The sequence below is a fragment of the Anopheles maculipalpis genome, chromosome 2RL, assembly GCF_943734695.1.
Source record: "Anopheles maculipalpis chromosome 2RL, idAnoMacuDA_375_x, whole genome shotgun sequence".
Lineage (NCBI taxonomy): Eukaryota > Metazoa > Arthropoda > Insecta > Diptera > Culicidae > Anopheles > Anopheles maculipalpis.
In genome coordinates, this window is record NC_064871.1 from 42,020,537 (window position 1) to 42,041,525 (window position 20,989).

Sequence of the window (20,989 nt, forward strand, 5' to 3'; positions counted from 1 at the left end):
AGTGAAACTCTCCTCCTAGTAAAACATTGTTCAGCAAGTTTTCTTTGATATTTGTTTCCTTTTTTTTTGTTGTTTGGTTGTTGTTGTGCTGGTTTTCTTTTCCTCGAAACTGAAGCAGCGTGACCGGAAGGTGTTACACCTACTGCTATTACTGCTGGTAAGCGTTGTAAGTCAGGTGGCTAACTACGGCATCTCTTAAACAAATCGTTTACTCGCTCGTCCACGTAATCCAGCATCTGGTCGATCGAATGAGTTTTTCTACTGCAGTAACAGCGGGTGAAAAAATTTGAACGCATTACATTTTTCCTTCACCACAATGTGTCGTAAAGGTGCCTTTTTTTTAGATGAAAGGGCGCAACGGCAGAACGTGAGTTTGCATAAGAGAAAAAACGTAAATTCAGAAACGTTAAGAAACATACCTTTCTTTATAATAAAGATATAACTTTTGTTCGAAAAAGTTTTGAAAGAGTTATTTTTGGCGATACATTTTTTGCTTTCCTTTTTTCAAATCACGTTGCTTAGGCTTACTACTTTCAAAATGCGTTTATGACAATGGGTTTTGAAAACTCAAGCGCAATAAATAAACTAAAAAAAAGTCGTGCTAAACAAACGATTCAATATTTCATGTTTCAATTTTACCATCCTCTCTGAAAGCTTTCGAGCGGAAGCTTTAAAGGACGATACATAAAAGCTTGGGACTACTGCAGCACGAATGGAAAAGCGAAGGATGTTGCCATAATTTTGTAAGCTCGATTTTATTTATGGCATGATAAAGGCACTGTGTGGCGATGGGAATTTTGTTCTGCACTTTTTTGCTGAAGTTTGTTTGAATCTTCAATTCGTTGTCCAAGGTTATAACAACGACCGTTAGCATTTAATTTTCCCGCTCAAAAAAGCAAAGCAGTTTTCGTTTTAATAAATATTAGCACAATGAAAAATGAATACGCTCCAAAATTTATTATTAACTACTGATCGCTATCGACGATATTGATGTACGGATAAGACGACTAAACTGACAACTGCACGATAGAGACTTCCACTGTCACATTTTTCATTTGCTGCTGAAGTAGGTTTAAAGAATCTACTTGTTTCGTTCTCATCTGCAGGAGTGTAATTTAACTTCACTCGAAAATTAAATTTAACAGTGCTTTAACTAATTAGAAAAAGATTTTGCTCAATACCAGGATTGTAATGAGTGAATGAATGTCATGATAAGAATTGGATCATTAAAGGGTTGCAAAACGATTCTATCAAGGAAATTGAGGAAAATAATTTCAATTAATTTTAACTGCATTCTTCCGGATTGTCTTCGGATCAAAAATATTTGAAAAAGCATATTTGAGTCGTAAAACCATTGCTGAGAACCAAAAACTTTACAGTGCTTTTAATTTTTAATGTCACTTCAATGTCACCAAGAAAAGCATTGTTTCATACCACACTGTACTGCTTCCGAGCAGCTTCCTTATCGCTCCGTGATCAAAGCATCATCTTATCAGGATAAACACGAGCGGATGCAACGGCACTTAAAGGACGCTGTCGCCCAGTTCAGAGAAAACCCCCTCATACTTGACGAGCCTTCCGCCGAACGCATGGCCGAGAGCCAACCGATGTCAACCTGCCCCAAAACAGAGAGTAAGCCCGCTAGGGAAGCCCGAGCGAAGAGTGAACGCAGACAACAAACAATATCCTCGAGCTCACGCAGCACCAAGCTAGCGGGCATTATCAATTGAACTTCGCGAGCAATTTAACTGTTTAGAAAGGCTCCAGATAAGCGGATGTCCTGCAGAGAGAGAGAGCGAGAGCGAGCAATCGTGAGAGCATCTCATCGCACGGGAGAACATCCGAGAGTGGTGTGGTGGTTGTGTGTGCCTTCGCTGTATCCTTGTATCCCGTAAGTGACGATCTTCGACGGCTGGAGCAACCGAGCGAGCAGCTTCAGTTTCAGTGAGCAGCTCGTGCGATACGGTCAGACCGAAATTTTGTCCAGCGTTGGTGCGGTGTCCTGCGAGTGTCCTGACTGGTTGCTGCTGCTGTTACTGCTACCGCTCATCACCTCCAGTGTGTTCCGTGTAGGTGTGTGTGTGTGCATGTGTTTTCTGGTGGCAAAAGGATTCCTTCATTCTTCCAGCACTATCCGAACCATTATCCGTTCCGCTCGCAAATCCCTTCCAGTTCCGAATTACATTCGCAGCGAAATTCACTTTTACGTAGCCAAATGTATGGTGGATTTTGAGCAGAGTGATGTTTAATTGAATTTCTCTACCAGGAAGTGCATAGTCGCTAGGGTTTTTCAGTCACAAACCACTTGGTGCCAACAGTTGGTTCCAGTGCAGCAGGACCACGGTGAGATTTACGGGATGTGTGTGTGTGCAAGCGTGAGTGTATGTGTGCGTGTGTGAGTATGTGTATGTGCGTACGGGCTACTGTGCTGTGCAGCCTTGTGTGATCTGTTGTGCTAGTTTCAGCACAAATTCGAAACGTGTGTACAAAAGCGTTTTTCAACTTAATTCTATTAGTTCAATTTAACGTGCGCCATTCACGCGTGTGTGTGTGTACCAGGCTTAGCAAAGGTGCTTAATACGCAGAAGGGAAAAAAATTCAAACAAACCGTGCTATCTCAGCAGGAAAGGTGAACCATTAGTGTCAACGCCAGCAATCCCGAATCATTCACTGGAGCTTTATCGGCGCGGCGCAGGATTCGTTCAACGGGGTAGCAAAACACCTCCCCAGGTATGTCGTTCGTTACAGATCTCTGCAGCACATGTTGCTACTGGGCGACACACACACACACACACACACACACACACACACACACACACACACACACACACACACACAGACACACACACACGCACACACAAAACAAGGAGTCAGGAAGGAGTCCGTATATTGGCGGCGGTGGTGTGTCGACTTGATTCATTTCTTCGCTTTCGAAACGAAGCCACACAACCATCTCGCAGTGTTGTATTATTTACCAGTGCGTTATTGTTTCACGCCACCCTGTCGGCCGTGAGTATGTGCCAGTGTGCCGGGCGTTTAATGCGAGGGTGTTGGCTTACATGTTTACCGTGCTTCATCCGTCCGGTGAAGATGCATGGTTTGTGCCTCGCACGTACCACGTACGGGGGGTTGTATGTTTATGTTACGTTCCGTTTATTATGTTCACTTAGCTTAACGAACGACGTACGGAGGAGCAGCAGGAGAGGAAGGATGTATATTACCGTCGGGGAAGCTGGAGGAAACGCTCTCGTTGGAGGAAAGATTTCTCCACTCACACACAAATACACGGATCCGTGTGCGCTTTGCGGCCCCTCTAGGGCCAGCAAACCAAACGTTAAAAGGGTCAATCGGGCAAAGCGGTCGACGGTTATCGCCACCATCGCCATCCGTTTTGATGGTGGGTTTACTAGCCGTGTGGCTCTATTCCCATGCCTGTAATCCTGTCCCATCTCACTCCCCTTCATCGGCCAGAGCTGCCCGCTTAAGAATCACCCGCACCGAATAAACATTGTCCATTTCCGAATAGGAAAGGGCTAGTGCTACTGGGCACCGTCCCATGTCCCTGTCCTAGAGCACCCTGCAGGAACTTACCCTGCCACTTAAGTGGTTGTACGGGGTAGAAAAACGGTCTGTCGTCTGCTTCCAGCGCTTCGTTCCATCGCTCAAACGCTGGACGCTGCATCCCTTCGGGAACGTCAACGTATCATCCATGTCTGTGTGCAGTGAATTCTTCGCTTCACACGCTCTCCTACACATTTCGAGCAGTTTCGGCGACTAAAAACACTACTCTACCACTAGCCAACCAACTATGGGCTGCTGTTTGATGCTCACTCCTTCTTCTCTGCGATGTAGCGATAGATAAGCAGCTCCCTGCATGGAGCTGTGCGAGAGTGTTTGTACCAAAGCGAGCCCACTGTTTCGTTGTATGCGTGGAAAAGGAAGCAGGAAAGCAAAAACACTTAAAGTGACACAATTTCCATGAAGCAATCCCGCCAACGCTAACACGTTTTTGTCTCAGAATCGGAAACCGAACGAGAAAATCTGAGGTAGTTGCGAATGTAAGGGGGGAATGGGGGGGGGGGGGGGGACAAAAACTTTGTAGTTCCCTGCCAAGCCTATTGGAAGGGGTGGGAACGAGTCACCGAGTGGCAATGTTTCGGCCAGGCCCTGTAGCACCGGTTGTTGATCGGTCCGTGTTTGATGGAATGGAAAATATCGACAACGACGTCGGGTTCGACGTCGCTGAACAGCTGCTGCCTACTCTCGACCAACCGAGCGACGGTGCCAAGTGTGCCGAGATGTGGAATCTTTCGGTGAAAGGGAAAAAAAAAAACCGGACCGCACGTCTGGTTGTGTTGGGGAGGGGGACCGCTGAAGTGCCTCCGGGGTTGGAATCGAGGGTCGAAACGAAACGAACCAAAACAAAATGAATCTTCCTTGGCGCTCGTGGGTGGACGGCGACGAGTAGTATGAACCGGATATGTGCTCGAACCTTTCGGTTTTCGTTGCCATCTTGTTGCTTATCCACCGGCAACGATGAAGACGACCAATGAAGCAGAAACGTACGAACCGTGTAATGCGTCCGGGATTCGGTTCTCGGGCTGCCTTTGGCGGGTGCGGGTGACAAATCGGATCACCTCGGAAAACGCGCTCACCCGTTTACGAGACTGTTTGCTGCTGGGCGAAAGCCCCAAACCCTTCGAGGAAAATTTGCCCCATCTCGCAAGTAACGGACGAGGCAGATCTTTCGATGCTTGCGAACAACTGTTAAAAAAAAAGGTATCGAACCCATCGGGAAAGTGTGATGAAGCATTATGAAGCGAGAATACGTTCCACACTTATTTGAAAGGGAGTATCATTAATTTCTTGTTGGCCGGGCGAAACTGGGCTTCGAATGTACGAAAGGAAGCCCCCTTTGCTTTGCGGAAGCCATCGGTTGGCAGGGTTATTGAAAGGGTTTTTGTGAAGTTGTTTTTACGGTTGATGAAGGATAAAAATGCTAACCCGTGCAGTTGTTTGTTATTTGCGGATTGTGATGTGAACTTTGGCGAACGATAGAAAGGAAGGAGAAAAAAAACTGTAAATTGATAAAGGTTTGCTTCCAAAGAAGGAACGAAAATTGTAATATTCAAAGATGCAAAGTTCGGTAAGATTGTTTAAATCCAATTGAGTCATTTTAAAGTAGCTTTGATATTTCGCGTCACAATTAACACTGTTTCTGTTGATGAGTTCCAAAAAAAGTTAATCAAAAAGGCATAGTTATACAAACCGGCCCGGTGAGATAGGCGACAGTGGCCCCTGTCTTCACACCGAAGTTCAGGACCAGTGTCAAATATCATCCGAACGTCAAATATTCCTCCGAAGTGAGGACTAATTACCCAACTACATGGCATCGGCAAGTTTAGTAAGCCATTTGATGGCCGGCGTGACCAAAGAAGGTCGCTAAGCCAAGAAGAAGTTATATCAAATATGGACACTGTGATTTTATCACCTCTTAATTTATCGTTCGAACAACAGTTTTTGTATGATCACATTGTGAGAAAATAAAATCATAGTTAAATTCTCTAAGGATTTTAGAGAGATTCTTAAATATTTATTTATTAACTATGACGATTCAATGCCATATTGTCAAGAGCAAATTTTTTTTTTAATACAAACTGAGTTTGCCCAGCATAAGGCAAAGAACTGGGAGGAAATGCTTTTCAAAAATATTCATTCTTTGGTGTTTGCATATGTTGTTTGCAATTGCGGTGATGCGCCGTCAAACTTTATAATAAAAACTTAATAAATTAATAAAAATATTTTAAAATACCAGTGAAGGAGGTGTTTAACAAATTATAATTTCAGAAGCTCTTTCGAACAGTAACAGCAATGAATGAAACAGTAACAACCTACTTTTTAAAGCTTATATTTAAGTGGCATTTCACCATTTTTCACCATTCCTTTAACACACAGCTCACGGCGATATGCACTTTTATTTTGCGAAGCGACCTTATTTTGATGGAAATGAATTTCCTCTCACTTTTGCCTTTTTTCTTTACACATCAGTGCGCTACTGGGCGTCTCCTTTACTCGCCCAGCCACCGGATCGAAATCGAAATTGGAAATGGTATTTATTTTTGAATTGATTCTCGCAATTTAAACAAACCGATCGCTCATCACAAAATAGCCCCACGAACCAACCTCCTCCCCCCGTTGGTGTGTTTGTGTACGTGAGTGTGTTTGTCGGCCGGCAAATACATGACAGCATAATAAAAGCGGCACACACCGCAAGACATCCGGCTGACGACGCTACGCCTCGAGCCGTTGTTATGAGAAATAATTAAATGCAGCCTGTTCGTAGCAACAATCACCCTCCGTCGATCCACATGCCTCCGCTTGCTGTTTACGAGTGAACCCCAATGCTGTCTAACTGCTGTCGCTTCGAAAGGATGGTGTGATTCTCGGCTTCATCCGCTCGAGCCAAGCCTTCCCAAAGTTGCCGCGCCTGTCGCAATGAAACCGTCGGCAAACGCGTCCTCATCGGAAGCGGATGGGTGGAAGGGACGTAGTGTTTGCTGTTTGCTAAACGCGGGCTGCAGGCGAAAGAGACGGGGAGGGTAGAATTTTATACGCTGTCAAGCTATGGCACGGCCCGATGCCAAAGCGAAATTGAGATTTCGTGGGTAATCGTTTCGCGGATTTCCTTCACCATTGTACACCATGGTGCGCGATGCCGCCATCGGCTGCACCCGCTTCACGACCTTCGCGTTTGCATTCCGTCCATTGGCAGCACGATGTCATCATTGACTAACCATCTCTGTCAGCTTCGTCGACTGTTGTTGTTGGTCGCCGTATATGGGACCCGTATCGCATTGCACGATCCGAGACCGCCGGTTGCACGGCGCGAATTTCCAACTCCGATCCGGCTGCAATCGGGGGAAAAGGAAACGGAAAGATGATCGATGGCACAGGTCCGATGAAATGGGAGCAATTTATCTAGTCGACTGTTGTAGTATTTTTTTGGGTCCGTTTTTCCCTACCTTCTCTCAATCTCTTTCTTTCTTTCTCTCTCTCTCTCTCTCTCTCGCACTTTCATTTCGTTCGATCGTGCATAGTTTTTCAGCTCAACTGGCTAAACAAGCCCGACCGTGCTTTGCCTTTCGATTTTCACGGTCATGATTTATGGTCATGATTTTCATCGATGATTTTCTGGCAGATCGTGTCGCGGGTCCGGTCGCGGGGCCTTGGCGTCAGCGCAAGGAATCGCTTACACATGTGTCATGGTGGCACCCGGTGGCCTGCTGGAACAGTCGAGATGACTTAACTAGACGGTAATTAACTGGCAAATGATGATATTCATTAGGGGCTGATATAAGATGTGATACTTCACACTCGTGGGCAGTTGAGTATGAAGGAGGGTGAATAGCCCGGACCGGGTTGCTTGCTAGAGAAATGCTGACGGTAATAACCGATATGACACGCGCTGGTTGACATTTTAACTGGTGGGTGAATTTGTCCCGACCGCTAGACGCGGCACGGAAAAAAACGGTTGTGGGCGTGATTGATGGAGCCGCCTGGTGTTTTCTCAGCAGATGGTATTGTTGGCGATTTTTATTATTTATTTCGTGCAGCGTAGTAGGGACCTTTGTGACTAGAACATTTCATGGAAAAAATGGTTTTATTTAGGAACAAGTGAACTAAGAAATTGCTTGCTACATGAGCAAATGCTACATGAACCTTAATAAGATAAACAAAAATTCGTACTTGGCCGCACATATCAATGTGAACAGTTATTAGGCTATACAAAACTTCGCTGAACTTATGTGGCTTAATGTAGGAATGTATAGATAAAAACTGCTTACTTTAAGCTTAATTTTGTTTATTAATTACCTCTTGAAAATGTTGGTTCATAGTTAATTCTCTCTTTTTGGCTTATTGGCCTCCTCTTAAGGTCATGCCGGCAATCGAAAGGCCTACTAGACTTGCCGATGCCACGTACTTGGATAGTCGGTCCTCACTACGGGGGACGGTCCGGATGGGATTTTAACCCCGGTCCTGCCGTTTGAAGACTGGCGCCGCTGTCGCCTATACCTCCAGGCCACCCGAAGAACTTTTTGTTTTCATTTCGGGATTGCTTCCATTACTAGGTAGATCAATGCTTCATGCCGGACTTCTAAATGGAAAATGACATCCTCCAAACCCTCATTACGATCCGGGATTGTTGCTACCGTTGCCTTGCTTTACCACAATGCTCAGTATCTCGGCGCATGGTTCCGGGGAGGACGTCTTTTTTTGCTTGAATTATGCATTCTGATGAATCTCTAATGTCCCCTCCGAAGGAATTCGCTAATGAACAAAGAATTAGATTTGTCTTGTGTATTGTTTAAATATTTTTTGAAGTCCTAGGAAAAACAATAATCATTGCATCGATTGTAAAATTAACTATGATGGATTGTTTCACAGTTTAAGTATGCGTTGTCCGCCATTGTAAATAACCTTCCTGCGTACCTGGTCTTTCTGTAAAACGTCACTCTATTTCCAGCTTGTGACACATGCCGTAATGGCTTCTGCAACATGAAAGTGGAATTTAACTTCAACGTTAGAAGGATTGCCAACACCATTGAGGTGACTAATGCAATACACGGTGTAGCTGTTGAGAGAGGAAATTGGTTTTGTGGTCTGTGGATTGTTGCTGCATATGAAATCAACTTCAAACAATTCTTGTGTGGCGTTGAACCACACGCACGCCAGTCAGCTGCGGTGTTTGAGAGAGAGAGAGAGAGAGAGAGAGAGAGAGAGAGAGAGAGAGGGGCTCAAGAGTGATTTCATTTGATCCTTTTCACTCGTAAAATCATTCCTAGAAACATGGAACGGGACACCTGTCCAGAAGTAAATAAACGATCGGTAATAGCGTTGACATTTTCACTGAATTGAATTGCACAGAAAATAGTTGCTTAAGTAGTTACAACATTATTTGCATCTTGTTTTGCTTTAACCGTCACAAGAGTTGAATTTGAAAAGTTGTTGCATTTTGTTTGCCGAAGCACATAGCAACAATCTCTCAACAAGCGCACATAAACTAGACAAATATTTGCTCTCGCCCCCCATGGATGATAGTGGATCATGGGCTAGTGTTTATGTAACAAATTTAAGCGGCACATTAAACTGTCTCACATTTCAGCGGCAACGTATCGCCGCCTGTCAATCAGCGCCCGGCCAGAAAAGCAGGACTTTCGGCTATACGTTTTCATTTTCCCACTGGACGCACTGGTTATTCGGTGGTTCACGTCAGCAAATGATTTTATTTTATTTTTGCTCTCCCTCTCTCTCTCTCTCTCTCTCTCTCTCTCTATCTATCGTACCGTTACTCACCAGCGTTTGATGATGATGTTGGTGTTCGTTCTATGTTTCTTTTTTTTCAACTTGATTTTTCTCCCGCCACGCTTTGCTTCATCATTGGAAATAAAACTGATCGGCATAGGAAAAGGCAAAGGTGTTCGCCTTTGCAACCCGCAAATCCGTCAGGGGTCAGGGCGTCCATTTTCTCACCTGTTGCGTTGCCCGAACACTCACGGGCACGGACCCAGGGTGTACTATCCCGGAGCGAAAGCATTATAAATTTTCAAGCTGTCAAAACAAAGGAAAATAATGTACTACAACGAGGCATGCAATCCCACTGGAGCTCCACAGATATACAAACACACACACACACACACACGCTTACATTCGAGCAGTGGGTTTACGCTCTACACAAGTGCAAGGGCGCTTCTGCTTGCCGGCATCGGACACGGATGGCAGAGCGGTTTATTGTTTACATTACAAGACCCATCACAAGTAACCCCTTTTCTGCACCGCACTCGGCACTTTGCCATCCATCCATCCATCCAACGGTACGGTCTGATTTTTATTTTTTTATTCTGGTTCATTTTCTGTTAGTGTGTATGTTCTTTTTTGCCTATTTATTGCAGAAGCTAAACTCTAAAAAATTCGGACTACCAAAACGGAAGAAGCATGATACGAGCGCAACATAAACAAAACAAAAAAAAAAAAAACCCCTCACCCCGTGTATGAGTGTTGCGAGCAATCTCGGTTAGGAAAACATGTCTGGCGCTATTTTTAAGCAACCCACCTCCGGGGGTTCAGATGTTTTCCTTTTCTTTCCTTTGCCGATAGGTCAAAACCGTATGATCTGGTTCAGAGCTGTGCGCGGTTTGCCCAGGTCACGATCGTGTGCTGCTCAATGTTTGAACTTTTCCAGTCAGCATTGATAAATTTTATGGACTCATAAATGTTGAGATGTTGTTTCCGCGGGCCGAGTGCTCATGCCCCGTCCGATACCGCCAGCTGTCGGCGACACCATGGGACGGCTTTCAACACGGTTGATCTTTTAAAACCATCGTTCGGGCACGAACCACGAGCGCGGGGCACATTAGCAGCGACCAATTGGAAATGCGAATGGCGCACAACGAGCCATTAAACTGGATGGGTTTTGGAACGGGGCAATAGATGGAGCGCCAAAGTTTATGTAATTGTTAGTTCCGATGGTACCGTTGTCCACGCGCTTACGTAACGGTTCGCAGGCGAACGTTCACCAACGTTCCTGGGGGCAAGATTCGATGCACTATCTGCAATTTAAAAATGGTTCCGCAACTTACTCTTGGAAGGGGACACTTTCCACCCGGCAATGTTTGTGAGCGATACTGTTATTTCGAATGGAAAAGAGTCGAAAATAACCCTGAAACTACTTGATTGAAATGTAAAGATTGAAAGATCAGGTTTTATTGTGCCGAACGAAAGCGAAAAGAAGCTTGCATGTGTTTTGTATTATGTGAGAATTTTGAACACGGAAGTAAAATTGTATTTACTTTGCTTTGTTTATAACGAAGCATTAATTCTTTCTGATTTCCTTGATCAAGCATCAGCAGTACTGGAAAACGTTTGTTCCGCGAACAAACGTCATTTGTGATTTAGAAGTGCTACTACGACTCTAGCCTTACGTTTGAAGAACATCACGAATTAACTATTTCAAAGGCGTGCCGGTTAGTAGGTTTTTTGTCATGTATAGGCAAGGATTTTCAAGGGTCACAGTCTTAATTGTGCTATTGTTAAGTCAGTTTTAGAATTTGCTAGTATTATATGGACACCAATGCAACTGTACACAGTTGACAGGCTGGAATCAATGTAAAGAAAATTGACACGTGTGCTCTATTATCTGCTGCCTTGGTCTTGTGGCGCTTCCCTACCCACATACCGTACTAGGTGTCGGACTGGAATCCCTTCGATATAGGCGAATGACGGCGCATTGTGTGTGTTTTTTTTTTTTGCATAAGCTCGACAGCGATTTTATTGACGCCCCGTACATTCTTGAAAGTATGAACTTCCAGGCTACTAGTAGAACTCTTAGACCAAGGCCTCTATTTAGTTCCGTCATTTGATCGAACGATTTTGGTTCATTACATCCTCTATCAAAAATTCTTCATACCTTACTATATATAACGCAATCGATCTAAACACTAGCATTAATATTCTTGAAATAATCTTGCGTAAGCAGCTATTGAGACAACTGACAACAGACAAATCCTTGTTTGTCTGTCTTTCATTTATGTTTGTTTATTGTGTTCTGTAAAGGTATACGGTAAAAAGTGTTTTCGTTTCGTTAGTGTTTTTCTTTTCTATTACGATAAATTAGGATATTAATGTAGGTCAAAATAGGCTAGATGACTTTTTTTATGAACAAGTTGTTTAAATTTTAAACAACTTAAAAATTAGTTTACAAAAAAAAGTGGGGAACATGTAAGGATGACGTACAGGTTTTACAAATAAAAAACATTTAAGAATATTTTTATCAATCACAGCATTGTCGTTTCCAACATTGTGGATAGTTTGCAAACAAACGTAGGATGGGAATCCTCTTACTTATACTAATGTGACTTAAAATAGCTAAAAGGAGTGAAGAAAAGTTGAGGTTGTGGTGTAGAACGATTGCTTCCATCCCTGGCTAGTGCACAGGGAATACTTGTGCTCCAGAGTCTCTATCTGGGAACAGACTGAGCAGGCTGAAGGAGACCGATTCATCCTGTCGAGCAGCAGTCCGTATGGCACCTTGTTGTGCACCAGCAGATACAGTATTTAGCGTTGGTCGGATGAGAGTCTGTAGCTGGTGACGTTTTTCCAAATCCATCGCCGATCCATGGAAGATGACTCCATAACCACTTTGGAGTCTAAAAGTCTGTCGATCATCATTTGCCACAAACTTTTAGTTGAGACAGTAGGTACCGGAAGGTATGCGAGCTACTGGATTACCGCCCGAAAGTACAGATGCGTTGTGGCAATGGAGCCTATATTCGGGGGATTCCCAGCACAATCGATGTGCAGAGCCCCGATTTTCAGACAACCCTGCTCTGCAACGTACCGATTCACCAGCAACTGAAGATTAAGTTCCAGATATGTGAAGATTAAGTCCACCTCGATTGCATGGAAGGGCCAATTGGGTCACTGGGATTCGAAAACCCCCAGATCCTTCCCAAAGGTAAGATTGCACCGTCTAGGAGGCCAAATCGATGTCTATCGATCGTGCGCCACACGCCGATGCAACAAACCAAATCTTGGGCAGAAGGAAAATGTTTAAAGCACCACCTTTTGCGCCAAATTGAGATATCTTACACGATGCAATCTGACCAAATGATGGAGCTGTTGGATTACATTTTCCCAGTTATCTTTCTACTCCCCGCAGCCACGGAACATGCATCGAGGTGGTTGTTGGTGTGGTGTGTCCTATTTTCAGTGCCGTTGTTTTATCCACGTTCAGCTTCGCCCCAGCGGTTCTGCCAAACGCTTCTATCGTTGTTTTCATCTCCTCGAGTTTGGGAAGGGAGGTTGTCACCACAGAGATGTCGTCAGGATATGCGTTGATCAGGTCATCCTGATCGCAACAAATACTTTCTAATCTGGTGATGAGCGAATTAAGGTAAAGGACAAGCAGGTGCATGGATAAAAGATCGCCCTGTCTGACAGAACATCGAATGAGAAACGACGGGGAAAGGTTTCCATTCCCAAGGATACGGGAGTATGATCGTTCAACAACTGTTCGCAACAGTCGCACAAGTACTGGATTGAAGCCCAGAGAAAACATAGTTTGCCACAAAAAATTTCTATTAACTCTGTCAAAGGCCTGTGAAAGACCGAAGGAAACGAGCTTACCACACTTTCATTGATTCTTGAGATCAACCACCCTCTCCTTAACAGAGAGCACCGCTTGAAAAATGTCGCAAGGTTTGTTGCTACCTTACTGCGCTGTCGATAATATCCCCCACTGCCTGATTATAGAATCAAGACGTAGTTTAATAATTCTCGACAGTAGCTTGTAGTCCGTGTTTAGCAGGGATATGGGCCGAAAACTGGAAACGGAGCCCGTACCTTCTTTCTTTTTTACTAGAACTATGACACCGTCAACAAATACTCGCGGAAACCTTCCTTCAAAAGTCTCATTCAAAATGAGATGTAGTTCCCTTTGGATTATCTCGTATGCACGAAGATAAACTTTCTTAGGGGGGATCCCTATCAGGGCCAGGAGACTTTCGCGACGCAGGTAAACTCTGAGAGACGCAGGAGGTAAACGCAGGAGACTCTGGAATGATTTGGATGCAGGCAAACGTGTCGTCGGACTGATAAATAAATAAATAAATAAACAAATTAATCAATATTTTTTCGAATTAACCGAGTATGCCCCGGCTAAGGCAAAGAATCAGGAGAAAATGCCTTATCTTTATGTTAATATAATTGAGTTATCACAAGCGGTGTTCACAATAAGGTATTATACCGTCATAATTAACTGTAAATAGATAAATAAATTTAAACTAGAACTGGAATTATGCTTTAATCAGTTTGTAAAAGCATTCAGTTCAGCATTGTTAGCTTTAGAAAAAAAATATACATTTTTTTAAGAAACATTTGTGGTGTTTTTGGTAAATACGTGATGTGTTATTTAAACTGAAAAATTTGTTAATCACCTTTCGTAATAAAAACTCATTCAAACAAGGGACTTCTTGCAAACATGCAGATCTTTAAATAATAATAATGAGGGATTGATGATATCAAAGCATAATAAGCATTAAAACTTTGAATATATTTTAGCAATGTCACATACAGTAGCAAGATTGCTTAAGAGGCATAAGATGATAAAACATTTGACAAGTGCCGTTTTTAACTTACAATAATATTGTTTCTTTTGTTGCCAAATGTATGCTGCCCGTGTTCTTGTCATCGTCACAGCTCATTAACACCGGTTGTCTTTGCTTAGGTTATGTGTCAGAAGCGATGCATTTGATAGCAGTATCGTTTCAATTATCACTTCATCGTTGTCGGATGCAAGCTGCGAATGATTTAAATTAAACGAAATAACAACATACACGTTTGCACTGTGGTTAGAGCGAACCTTTATTCCAAGACAGCCTCGTTATCCCAACCCTGCCTTCAGTAGCAAGTTCATATACACACAAATGAAAAAGGAAAGGAAAAGGTCGAGCGAGCGCGAAGGGAGAGCGAAGGGATCACATTTTAGTCTTGGTACGCTGCCAACCCGATTCGCCTCAAATGCACCCGTACCACGTACAGGTGTTATATTTTATGTGCTTACGGTTTCGCACACGATCTTGCGGTTTTGCTGTTGCTTGTCGTGTGGTCCACCACTTCAGTTCGATGATTTTCAGCGTGGTGTCAGATTACGGTGCCAGCCAGGGGGAACCGGTGCCAAGATTCGATCGTATGAAATTATTCACCAACGGTTCAACCAGTGAGCCGTTCTTGGGTGTCCCGGTGTACCGAGTAGGGGCGATAATATTACCTTCCCGACGGCTTCCCAGTCCGGCTCAACGTATTACCGAGTAAATTTGGTTCGACTCGCATACTTCCGCAATGATAAAGCAACGAAATCGAAAACGGCATCCGCAAGACCGAATTGTAGACGTGGCCACAGCGGAAAAAACAGGTGCAACAATTCGCCGCGCTCGTCCACGGTTTTTGATGATATTTATTTTTAACACACCGAGAGTGAAATGTCGATACCGTGATGATCAGCATTTGCCACTGTGCCGTCTGTCCGGTTCGTTTTAACGGGCTCTGCAACTCTTGACGTACGCGGTGGCGTTTCGCGAACCTGACGTCATCTGTTTACCGAACTTCGATTGTTGTGATGCGCGTCGATTAGTCGATGATGATGTACGATGCGGACAACTTGCGCTCTCCAACCCGACCGGCGCGCACACATGGTGCCAGAACCCGGCAAATGTGGTCAAACTTTAAAAATATTCGCTCACCCTGCTTTTTGTGGTCACGAACGAGGGGACGCTCGTGGCGAACCCGCGGGCAGAAGATGCTTGCTGTGAAGTGTCGACATGTCGAGTGCTGGCGAGTACTTGAAACCGAGATCTTCCCAACGGTGCTACAGTTCGTTTGGTGAGCAATTAGAAAGGCAAGTCCACAGCACATGCACTCGCACGTCGAACGAACGAACGATGGCAGGACAAAACGGCAAAAGCCAATCCACCATGGACCATGGATGGGATCTACCGACGAGCTGGTACAAACGGCTTCATTTTGCCAATTCATTCCGGCTTCCGGTTATCATCCAGGCGTCCCCGTTCGTTGCTAGTGTTGAAGCGTGTTCATTAAGTGCGTCCCGTCTTGTGCGGACGAGGGACGTGAATCGGGCGATTTGAGGCAAACTTGAAGGCAAACTTTACTCCTGTGCAACCACTCTAACAAGCTAACCGCATAACATGACAGGCGCGGCATCATGACAGATTCTCTCGAAATCATTCGTCTTCGCCTTGTCGTTTGCATGTTGTTTGTCGATCGGCTCATTTACTTGCAATACGTAAGATGTGGCATCCTCCCGATCCCAACCAATTTGCGTGTGCTGCGTTTCCTACAGTGGGATTCTTTGTTTTTCCACACAACCTTCTTTCTCTTTGCGCAAATCACACACAACACATGAATGGACGCTAACATCTTGACGCTTCCGTTTAGCAGTTCGTGCAAGCGAGGTAAATAAATATGGCAACAACAACAGCAACAGAAACAACGCCACAACAACCGGTTGCGGTTGCGGCTCGGCCGATGGGTAACATGTCAAACTCTGCGTACGAAACGCACCAATGCTGTCAGCGTGCAACAAGGGATATTGGATTTTTTTTAGTCATAAGCTATTTAAGCATTGTAGGTGACATGATTCAACCCCCTTCAACATTCGTAATGTGGCAAAAAAGCGATTAAAACATCTGGTGGAATTAAATTGCTGGATGAAGTGATGTTTATTAAAAGCATTTGTTTCATCGCAAAAAATTGCCATATTCATGTAAATATACATAAATAATGATAAGCGTGATATGAGCACAATTTCTATTATTTTTTTTACTTAAAGTACTCCACAAATTGATTGATTTTAGATCGTTGATTACGACTGTTGAGCACATTACTATTCGCACAGTTTAAGGTTACTTACTTAAGGTAAAAACTTTATAAGGTTCCCAACGCCCTTGAAGGATCAGAAAAGGGCAGGACGAGCCTGCCCCGGGATCAGTTAGGGAACGATCGATTCAGTCGAAAACTAATCACGAGCGGATAAAGATCGGAAAACTAATAGAAGCGCGCGCGAACAGCGGACTAATTTTTTGGCTCTTTTATTGTATCTCTAAGAGCTTAGTAATAAAGGAAAAGCTCAGCTATACTGAAAAGCCGCAATAGAAGCAGCGTTTTCTAACAACTGTCTTAGTACGAATCAAGAGAACTAGAATATTATTTAAAAACAGTTGAAAAATTCGAGAACCCATGAACTTGCGTTGAGCTCAGGTACGAGAGCATCGAACTAACCATGTCCTACCATATACTCTCTACAATAATAATAACGCTTCCCGTACAGCTACAAATCCCTCGTGGTGTCATCAATTGCTACAGCAGTACCTCTAATAGATTTTAATTTCCCATAAGCTTTAATTGAGTTGTAAAATCCCGTCCAAGTGTAATATAAACATGAGCCATCTGCCACCAGCCTGCAATTAACAGCTGTTCTGTACCAGTAATACCACTCACGACCGAACAAGCTTACCCAACCCGACGAGGGGCATACAAATCGATGCGTTCTCGTCTGGCCGGTGAAATAATCATAAAATGAGTATCAAATTAACTTCCCATTCTAGTTAATGTCCACTCCCACCGTACGGGTAAGCCTTTAACGCGGACATTAAACAAATTTATTTCTCTATTGTCGGTGTGCAAAGGAAACGTTTTAACCACCGGATCGCTTTAACTGCGCCAATTTTTGACGGTCATAAACATGTGGATGCATCAGCAATAGTAGTAGTGTGCATTGCAATCATACCATTTGTTTATGGGTTGTTGCTAAATTGCCAATACACGTTGCCGTTACCTAGTTCTCCTGTACGGCCTAGTTGTTGCCGAATGACATGGGTAGTGATGTAGCGGTACGGTGCGTAGTAGAAAATTTCACTTTAAACGTCACAGGTTTATATTTATTGCGTGTTTTATTACAACATTCAAACCGGCCACTCCGGATATGCGGCCGACGTACGGGGCGCCTTCGAAAGGGAGCAATAAATTGTGCTCTGTCCACGCGAAATATTTCACATAACCTTTCGAGTTGTAGTGAAAGAGTAGGATATTTGAAATTGTTTTATGTGTTTGTGGAAGCAGTGCTTAAACATTCATTAAAACTCTGTTGCGTTTATATTTGAAACTGTGCACACAAATTAAAGAGAATCTTTCCATCAAGTGTCGAATAATGATCCTCGTGTCTAATCGTATTAACCAATTCCTTAGTTACAACCTTAGTTTCCAGGACAAGAAGCGCCGCTTTGAAGAGTCAGTCGGGGGACTCCCGCTCGTTTAACAGGAGGTTGAAAGAGACACGGAGTGGATTTGCTCCTAAAACCGCGATGTGCCAGGATACAGGCGGAAATCTAATGACAGACGAGCGGAAAGTGATCGAAAGGTGAAAGTGCTACTTCGAAGGACACCTGAACGGATCAGAAACAGGAGAGGTTGGTGCAAGTAGCAGAAAATGCCAACAGCAGCAGCAACACAGCAACAACAACATCAGTGACAGCAATAGTGCAGAAGACGAAGTGCCTCCGCCATCTCTGGATGAGGTTGCCAGCGCCATCAAGCAGCTTAAAAGCAACAAGGCTGCTGGTAGTGATGGACCAGCGGCTGAGCTCTTTAAGTTGGAGAGGCTTACCGTCGAAAGGCCCAAGCTGATTTCAGTCCTTAATGCCGCCTATAAGACCCTGTCCCAGGTCTTGTTCTGCAGACTTGCCTCCCTTGCTACAGATTTCGTCGGCAGCTTCCAAGCGGGGTTTGTTGGAGGCAAAACCGACCAAATCTTTATTCTGTTCATCGACTTCAAGGCGGCCTACGATACCATAGGTCGAAATGAGCTATGGAACATAATGCAGCGGCACCACTTTCCTGGAGAGCTGATCCGGCTGTTAAAGACCACCATGAATGGGGTGCAGTGCAAAGTGAGAGTATCGAACATGTTGTCGAAATCTTTCGAATCTCACAGGAGTCAGGCAAGGCAAGGGCACGGACTCTCCTATCTACTGTTCAATATAGCCATGGAAGGTGTCATACGAAGCGCAGGGCTATACAACGATATCCATGGCACGATTCTCCACCGGTCTCTTCAATTTCTTGGCTTCGCGGATGACATTGACATCGTTGGCAAGACGACAGCGAAGGTGTGTGAGGCGTACACCTTACTGAAACGTGAGCCAGCGAGAATTGGATTGATGATCAATGCGACGAAGACGAAATACCTGCTTGCCGGAGGCTCTGATCGTGATAGAGCCCGAGTGGAAGAGGAGTTCTGCTATCTTGGGACTGTCATAACTTCGGATAACGATGTCAGCAGCGATGTGAGATATATAGCGCACTAATTCGCCCGGTGGTCCTATATGGTCACGAGTCTTGGACCATCCGAGCGGAGGATGCAAACGCTCTTGGCGTGTTTGAGCGTTGCATCCTCCGGACCGGATCTTTGGCGGTGTATTCGAGCATGGAGTGTGGAGAAGAAGGATGAACCACGAGCTTGCTGAGCTATACGGAGAACCGGACAACCTGACGGTAGCAAAGACCGGCAGGATACGATGGCTGGGGCATGTTATGAGAATGTCGGACTCATGTCCCACCAAGAAGGTATTCGTCAGCGTCCCCCAGTTCGGCACGAGGCGTCGGGGAGCACAGCGAGTTCGTTGGCTGAATCAGGTCAAGGGAGACCTGTCGGAGATCGGCTGCCAACACGGATAGGAAGCTGCAGCCAGGGATCGAGTTTCCTAGAGATCTATTGTTGACCGGGCCATGTCACGACGACGTGCTTTTGAAAAAAGCAGGCCAACATGAGTGAGTGAGTGAGTCAGTTACAACCTTCATCATTGTTGTGTGCGGGTTTATACACCGTGGGCGCTAAGCGTAACGCCGTTACTCGGTCCTGTCACTGTGTTACAGGACCCGACGTATCCACTTCGGCGTTGTTCGGCTTACGCACCATCACCGAGCTCTCTCTACATCGCCAGCACCGGTAGCGTAAAGACGGCGGTTCTCGTTCTTTAGTAATACAGTACCTATGTTATAAATTATTTGTGTTTGTTCTTTTAAATACCGTGACCGTATTCGTAATTTTAATCAAGCTACAGTACACAAAAATTATCATGTGTGCCGTATTTTTCAAATAATTAGCATACTAAAATGGAACTAAATAACTGATTAGCAATAAGGATCAGAAAGTCGCATGATTTTCAATTCGTTTTTGGGTTTTACGGGATGCAAAGTGTTTTACGGCATATTTTCTTATGTGTTAGTTTTACGTCCGGACTCAGTGGCTGGAATAAAACACGGACGTTTATAACTTATTAGCTACACAGGATTTATTGGACACGGCTCAAATCAGGGTACGTTCATCTATCTCGATGGTCCAGAACAGAATCCCTCTCCACTGTCCATTACAATGTTCAGAGGAGAGAGCTATTCGGGAGCCGAAACCAACGATTTCGTGCGAGTTATTATCGATAAATTTAGGCTGCGTCTGGCTTCAACAGTTCGTTAATGCGTCTTCTCTGGCATGTGATCCCAAGGCAATTAGAGAATTCGTATTACTCAAGCAAAACAGACGGTATCAATGATTTGAATTATATTTAAAAAGCAAAGATGCCGCACGGATGATAATAAGATAATTAATCATCTCAAATATTCACATTACCGGAAAAAGATCACCGATTTTAACTGTTTCACGTTAAGACTTTCACTAGCCTCTAACCTTGCTTTAAAAAATCCTTAACTGATTGCTACAGCCCGGCAAACTCGCCATGATACACCTTAACCTTTCCCAAACATTGACCGAAGCTCACCAAATGAGGGCATCTAGAGATCCCTTGGTAAACTCTACTCTCCCTGTTGCGATGGTCAACAATGCCAAGTCCTTAATCCTTGCTCTTGCTCTTTCTCACCATCGGTGTTGGGATCCTGTTCAATTACTGTCAACCATAGCGGAACAGGAGAAGATAGTTCGCGCACGAATAATGCCACACAAAAGGAAAATAGAAAAGTGTTTGCAAAGGATGAGCACGATTTCTGCGAGTGCCATAAATCCCCCAAGGTTAGGTAATTTCTCATCCCCTTTAGCAGCATTAGGCTTTGATCAACTGCTTATTAATATTAATAGGATTGTGTACTGGAGTGGTGGGGTGCTGACATTCAGCGATGAAATGCATCGCACTGCAATTGCACAAGCAGGTTGGTGCAGCTGACACAGTACGTACAGTGAGTGTAGCACTTTGGCAGCATCTTCCGTGGTCCTTGCCGGGTCTACAAAAACTTAGTAGCAAGAAATGGGGTTCCCTTTCGTAGCTATTCAACTCTGTCCTTCCAACTGATGCAGTGTGATGCAACGAATCATAACCGTGCATTATGATGCATACGGTTTGGGGGGGGGGGG

The 20,989-nt window shown here is 44.4% G+C and overlaps 3 protein-coding genes across 3 annotated transcripts in view; 1 reads left to right on the plus strand and 2 right to left on the minus strand.

The window, feature by feature from the left end:
- LOC126557894 (protein Notchless) overlaps positions 1-1,629 on the minus strand; it is a 195,019-nt gene extending 193,390 nt beyond the window's left edge. The window contains exon 1 of the mRNA XM_050213803.1: positions 1,616-1,629. The gene's annotated coding sequence lies outside the window, so the exon portion shown is untranslated. The remainder of the gene's footprint in view (positions 1-1,615) is intronic.
- Positions 1-20,989, minus strand: part of LOC126556762 (putative ATP-dependent RNA helicase DHX57) — a 300,736-nt gene that overhangs the window by 188,246 nt on the left and 91,501 nt on the right. The window lies entirely within an intron of this gene.
- Positions 1-20,989, plus strand: part of LOC126557181 (protein claret segregational) — a 333,201-nt gene that overhangs the window by 125,952 nt on the left and 186,260 nt on the right. The window lies entirely within an intron of this gene.